Raw genomic sequence first — 7,278 nt, 5'->3', positions numbered from 1 at the left:
TATCAGGATAAACGTAATCTAAGTCTAGTTGTTCAATTGAACTAATTTGAAGTTCTCAGTTAACAATCCCAATGACTAATGTGAACAATGTTAACTATAACATTAGCTGAGCTGGGGTTTTTTTGTTTGTTTCTTCTAAAGATTTCCACTAATTTTATCCTTCAAAATTTAATCCCTGGGACTTTGTTCTCAAGAAATGAAGGGTAAATTACAACTCTTCGTGGCTGTGCTGTGGTCATCCACGTGTCCTATTACCACCCAAAAATAGTCACATCCTCTTTTAATTTTATTTTTTATACAGCAGGTTCTTATTATTTATCCATTATATACATATTAGTGTATACATGTCAATCCCAATCTCCCAATTCATCCCATTACCACCCCCACCCCCACCACTTTCCCCCCTTGGTGTCCATACGTTTGTTCTCTACATCTGTGTAAGAGTCATACCCTCTTAAGCAGAAGAGGAACATTTTGCATAGATTCAGCTTTACACATTCAAAGGACTACAAAAAATTTATGTACACTTAAGTTGATATTCTGGGATATCTTTGTGTGGTCTGATACAAAGGATGATGCCTCTGTCACAACTGAATGCTTATAACACCTTTATTTGAAGAAATTCTGCAGAATTGAATTTATACAATATCTTAATTATACAAACCTAGATTGTTGGTACAGAGTTTTTTACTTATATATATTGTCCATCATTACTAGAATGCATAGTATATCAGTATTCTGTATTTATGAATGTTAGACTTTAAAAGAATGCTTTATTGGAATGGTGATTTCTTTAAACTTTGTTTACCTCATATGCTATATATATTTGGATCTTAATAAAAAGCTAATAATCAAGAAAAGAAAAAGAAAGTTGTAGGGGAATTAAGGAAAATATATTCTGCAGGAACTATGCTCAAGTGAAATGATTTTAAAAATCACTTTGGATAATAAGTGATGATAAACTTATGTGTAAGCATGTTTTAAAAATCATCAGTGTAGAATTAGGAGGAAGAAGGATGGAAATCTGTTCTCCTCTAGGACAGCTTTCTTTATTATGGATAATTCATTAGCTGGTCTAGTTTTGTTCTTATTTAAACAGAATGCTTATCTCATGAATATCATATATCAACATTTTGAGCTCTTACTATGTGAATGATACTAAGATCTATTAGACCCTAAAAGATTTTGAAAATACTTCCATCATCTTTGGCTGTACTTCCACAATATGTGTTCCAAAACTTTTCCACTTTTCTTAGTTTCATATTCACTGATATTAATTTATTGAGAAATCAAAGTTATCTAAAGTGATGTCTGTCCTCATTCTCTACTTTGGTAGCTCCTTTTTCCTACCCTCTAGCCTCAGGGCAAAAAGCATTTGCACTACTTCCAAAAACTAATTTCTCTACTTAAGTTTTCAGTTATAGCCCAAACTGAGCCCTGTATGCTTCATTTCTGATTCTCCTTTGTAACTTTAAATTGCATCAAACAGGTAAATAATCAACTAACACAGAGGTAACGACTCAACCCTGATGCTGTCATTTTATGTTTAAACTACAGCCCTCCTTTTAAATGACTAATATCTAAGGATTAATATCTCACAATCACTACATTTCCATGCTCTTTATTCTTTCCTTAACTCCCCCATCTTCCAAATTCCTTACTTTGAACTATCAAAACTATCAGGGATTCACAAATCACAAGACTAATAGTTGTTTCCAAGCCCACATTTTCCTTGACTTCCTGGAAGCCAGTTCTGCTTTCTTCTCTTACTCATTAAACGTCTGAGTTCTTCACGTTTTATTTCTCAGTCTTCATACTTTCTCTGCTCATGAATGAATGCAAAGTGTGTATTTCCAATTGTTTATGGCTACTTGCATATGGGTGTCTTGTCTTATTTTAACACATTACATTTATATCTAAATTCATGACAATAAAATTATGTCTTTACACTAAGGCCAATGACAAGATCAACTCCTAAATACTAAGAACCTACCCCTATTTCCCTCCCAATTCCTGGGACCCAGGACACATTAGGATGATGGATTGCAGAAAGACACCCTTAGACCCTGACTAGAAGAAGAAAGGCCCAAGTGCCCCTCACATTTATCACCTCTGTTCTCTGGAGGGAAGTGAGTCCTGGAGGCTTTTGGTGGTAATAATGACCCGCTGGGGGGCAAGTAAGCCCCAGCAAGTCTGGACCCCCATGGCTGGTTCTCCCACCCTACCCCCTGCAAGCTCTGTAGTAGTAGCTGCGGGTCTCCTGTGCCAGAAGTGACCTTGTTAAAAGAGGTGGTCTCCCGAGGGGGACGGCCGCCCAGGGCCATGTACATCGGCTCCAAAAGCGGCTCATGGTGAAGAGGCGCTGGTCTCTTGGGGAGAGTCTGAGAAAAGCCTAGTGGAGCGTTTGTCCCTGGTGTGATGGAGATCTTCCTCTCCGCCTCCATGTGCTCCAGCAGCCTGCAGACAAAAGCACTGCCTGACTCAGAAACGCAACCCCCTTCTGCTCTTCCTTGGAGAGGAGCTTGCTCTTGGCGTAGTCGTGGCAATGACGCTCTCGGTGGCGCCTGCGGCGAACTGGACATGCGCACGGCTTCCCACGCAGCACGGCTTCCACGCAGACTCCTCAAAGACGCGGGTGTGGCCACACCGCTCCACACGCTGGAGCTGGGCTCCAGCAGAGCGTTGTGCAACGTGTGAGTTCGGTGGACGTCTGGATGACGACGTGGTCGGGAGTGCCCAGTTCATGCATTTCCACCAGAAGGTATTTGGGCATCTGCTCGTCCTTGGTGCTGGAGAAGCAGGACGTGCTGGTAGAGTGCTTCTTGCCCACCGTGTGAATTTCGTCGGTGTGCACTGTGTGGGGCCCTGGGCGGAGGCCTCTTTCCACTGACTCCGGGCGGCTCATCACAAGAACAGCACCAGTGCCGCCGGCACCATCGCCTTTGCTCGCAGTGCCTTCCCGCCACGGCTGGCCCAACAACAAGGGCTGACTGCTTTTCCCATGTTTGTGGCGTCCGCAATCGCGCGAGGAGCCATTTTAATCCGATTGAAAGCACTGATTCCTCCTTCACTTCCAGTCTTTCTAGCCAGACGCAAAACATACCACAGGGTGGCTGAGCCCCCTGCTGTCATCCCCAAGGCAGAGAGGGCATTTCCAAAGAAGCCCCTAAGCCTATAGGAAACTGGGATCCTGACGTTGCCTTTGATATTCAGTTCATCTTCAGCTGCTGGAAGCTTCTCTCAAATATATCAGTATTTGAAACCTGCATTCCGTGCATCAAGGCCAGCCGAGGCCACCCAAACACCACGGCTCCGGCGTGCAGATAGACTTCCACCACATCACTGTGGGGCACCACCTGGACCTTCTGTACTTGGCTCCTGGCCAGCATCTCGTGGACAAAGTTGGTCCAGGAAATGGTACCCCTGCTAGTGCTGGGCGAGATCAGCCCGCTCATGAGGACAGCGATGACAAACAAGGTGAGTAGATGCTCCCGGTACTTCCTTCCTATCCTTGAGCCTTCCCTCCTCTTCATCATCTTCAAGGGTCCTCTCCTTGGATTTATCATTGTCCTTAGTCCTCTGCTTCCTGCTTGAGGTGTTAAAATAGTAAGTGCCGCCTAGAAGTCTGACTGGATTATGGACTACATGCTTTTTCAGCAACAATCCACTAATCCCTTAAAAGGCAGGGGTTAGCAGTTGGCAGTTGCAAGCTCTGTAGCCTCAGCCCCCGGCCTAGGAAAGACCGTCCTGAGGCCTGTGGACAAAATTTAGCCCCCTCCTCGCACTCGGGTGAAGAGACCCGGGTTCCAGCCTGAGCCTGAGGCCCTGAAGACGCCTAGAATACAGCACAGACCCTTGTGGAAAGACATTTTTTTCTTTCCTTGTTGACGTGCTTCTTATTTTTAGAGCAACCAAAAACATTTACTATAAAACCTGTTTTAAAAATGAAAATAGTAGAAGTGAAAAGCTCAACATGATTCACTAGATTATGACAATCCAGTTAGAAGCTGCAAGAATAAATAATCCTTGTTCTTGAAAATAGGTCAAAAGAAATGACCTAATCTGAAAATCAAATACAGAAGTAAAAAGTGAAAAAGAGAGAGGGAGAGAGAAAAATAACATGCATCCATGACCTTTGTGATAATATCAGTCTAACATACACATCTCTCAAATGTAGAATGAGAGGACTGAAAGAAAGGGTGAGAAACACAATGGAAAAATTAACACCAATAATTCTTAGAATTTGGTGAAAAGATTAAATTTATAGATGAAAGAAGATCAGTGAACTGCCAGAAGGATAAGTAAAAAGAAAACCACGTAAAGTACAGCAAACCAGAGGCTAAGGGAAAAATATTGAAATCACTACAGAAAAAGGACATATTGTACCTAGAGGAATAATGATGTGAAGAACAGTCTAATTAAAAGGGGGGTGGGCAGGGAAACCAAGAGAAAGGCCAGGACACATTCTTAGAAAATGAAAGCATAAGGAAGACACATTCAGATGTACAAAAGTTGAGAAACTTAAATTATAACATAACTACATAATGAAGATAGTGTGTTATTGGATGAGAACAGAATAAATCAATAGAGAATAAAGAATCCAGGAATAGACAAACACTTATAAATTAATTTAATTAAAAAATATTTTATTATTTTTTAACATCTTTATTGGAGTATAATTGCTTTGCAATGTTTTGTTAGTTTCTGCTGTATAACAAAGTGAATCAGCTATACGTATACATATATCCCCATATCTCCTCCCTCTTGCGTCTCCCTCCCACCCTCCCTATCTGTCCCTCTAGGTGGTCACAAAGCACTGAGCTGATCTCCCTGTGCGATGCAGCTGCTTCCTGCTAGCTATCTATTTTACATTTGGTAGTGTATGTATGTCAATGCTACTCTCTCACTTCGTCCCAGCTTACCTTTCCCCCTCGCTGTGTCCTCAAGTCCATTCTTTACATCTGCATCTTTATTCCTGTCCTGCCCCTAGATTCATCAGAACTTTTTTTTTTTTTAAGATTCTATATATCTTCATTAGCCTACAGTATTTGTTTTTCTCTTTCTGACTTACTTCACTCTGTATAACAGACACTAGGTCCATCCACCTCACTACAAATAACTCAGTTTTGTTTCTTTTTATGGCTGAGTAATATTCCATTCTGTATATGTGCCACATCTTTATCCATTCATCTGTCGGTGGACACTTAGATTGCTTCCATGTCCTGGCTATTGTAAATAGAGCTGCAATGAACATTGTGGTACATGACTCTTTTTGAATTATGGTTTTCTCAGGGTATATGCCCAGTAGTGGGATTGCTGGGTCATATGGTAGTTCTACTTTTAGTTTTTTAAGGAACCTCCATACTGTTCTCCATAGTGGCTATATCAATTTACATTCCCACCAACAGTGCAAAAGGGTTCCCTTTTCTCCACATCCTCTCCAGCATTTATTGATGTAGACGTTTTTTGATGATGACCATTCTGACCAGTGTGAGGTGATACCTCATTGTAGTTTTGATTTGCATTTCTAATGATTAGTGATGGTGAGCATCCTTTCATGTGTTTGTTGGCAATGTGTATATCTTCTTTGGAGAAGTGTCTATTTAAGTCTTCTGCCCATTTTTGGGTTGTTTGTTTTATGATATTGAGCTGCATGAGCTGCTTGTATATTTTGGAGATTAATCCTTTGTCAGTTGCTTCATTTACAAATATTTTCTCCCATTCTGAGGGTTGTCTTTCCGTCTTGTTTATGGTTTCCTTTGCTGTGCAAAAGCTTTGAAGTTTCATTAGGTCCCATTTGTTTATTTTTGTTTTTATTTCCATTTCTCTAGGAGGTGGGTCAAAAAGGATCTTGCTGTGATTTATGTCATAGAGTGTTCTGCCTATGTTTTCCTCTAAGAGTTTTATACTGTCTGGCCTTACATTTAGGTCTTTAATCCATTTTGGCTTTATTTTTGTGTATGGTGTTAGGGAGTGTTCTAATTTCATTCTTTTATATGTAGCCATCCAGTTTTCCCAGCACCACTTATTGAAGAGGCTGTCTATTCTCCATTATATATTCTTGCTTCCTTTATCAAAGATAAGGTGACCATATATGCGTGGGTTTATCTCTGGGCTTTCTATCCTGTTCCATGGATCTATATTTCTGTTTTTGTGCCAGTACCATACTGTATACATTACTGTAGGTTTGTAGTATAGTCTGAAGTCAGGGAGCCTGATTCCTCCAGCTCCGTTTTTCTTTCTAAGGATTGCTTTTGCTATTCATGGTCTTTTGTGTTTCCATACAAAATTATTTTAATTTTTGACAAAGGTGCCAAAACATTTCAGTGGGGAGGTAAATTCTTTTAAGCAAATAATCCTGCAACAATTGGATACACATAGGGAATAAATAAACCTTAATCCCACCTAATAGCATATAAAAACATTCATTTGAGATGGAGCAAAACTAAAATGTAACAGTTAAAACCCTAAAAGTTTAGAAAAAACAGTAGTACATTCTTTATGCACCCTGAGGTAGACAAAGCTTTCATAGAACATAGAAAGGGATAATAAGAAAGAGAAAACATGATAAATTTGACTTCATTAAAATCAGACTTTATCCAAATAGGAAACTTAATAAAATACACAAGCAAAATTTATAGTTGACAAAAGCCCTGTATAAAAAATATATAAAGTACTCTTAAGACTCAACAATAAAAGGACAATCTAAAACAATGGGTAAAAAACTTGGATACTTCACAAAGATGTACAAGTGTGCAATAAACATGAGAAAAAAGTTCAACATTATTCATAAGGAAAACTTTAATTGAAGTCAAATTTATAGATATTCACTAGAATGGCTAAAATTTAAAAGCCTGTTAACACCAAATGTTGGTCAGGATTCAGAACAACTAGTTCTCTTACATGCTGATGATAATGTAAATAATACACCCTCTTTTAAAAAAAGAAAGTTTGGTTGCTTATTATGAAGGTATATATCTGTCTCTGAAATTCTACCCTAGATATTTACCCAAGATCAGTGAAATTCCATGTCTACAAATAGTCTGCTGCAAGAATGTCCAGAGATGCTTTATACAAGAGTCAAAAACGAGAAGTGGCCCTGCTGTCTGTTCATAGGAAAATGCATGAATATTTTGTGGTAAAGTCATATACCAAAATACTACTCATCAATAAAAATAAACAAACTACTAATACATATAAAAATAGATGCTACTGCGTCCATGGCCGCTGAGCCTGCGCGTCCAGAACCATAGTGCTACTGCAAAGAGAGGACAGAAA

At 39.6% G+C, this 7,278-nt stretch overlaps 1 pseudogene; it reads right to left on the bottom strand.

Annotated features, from left to right (window-relative positions):
- Window positions 1–2,904: 2,904 nt before the first annotated feature.
- LOC111169993 (mitochondrial inner membrane m-AAA protease component paraplegin pseudogene) lies at window positions 2,905–3,921 on the bottom strand (annotated as a pseudogene).
- Window positions 3,922–7,278: the final 3,357 nt, after the last annotated feature.

This window comes from Delphinapterus leucas, chromosome 3 (genome assembly GCF_059928025.1).
Source record: "Delphinapterus leucas isolate spDelLeu-1000000601 "Yukka" chromosome 3, BTC_Dleu_Yukka2, whole genome shotgun sequence".
Taxonomy (NCBI): Eukaryota; Metazoa; Chordata; class Mammalia; order Artiodactyla; family Monodontidae; genus Delphinapterus; species Delphinapterus leucas.
The sequence above is the reverse complement of the archived record's forward strand: the minus strand, read 5'-3'. Positions and strand labels throughout refer to the sequence as shown.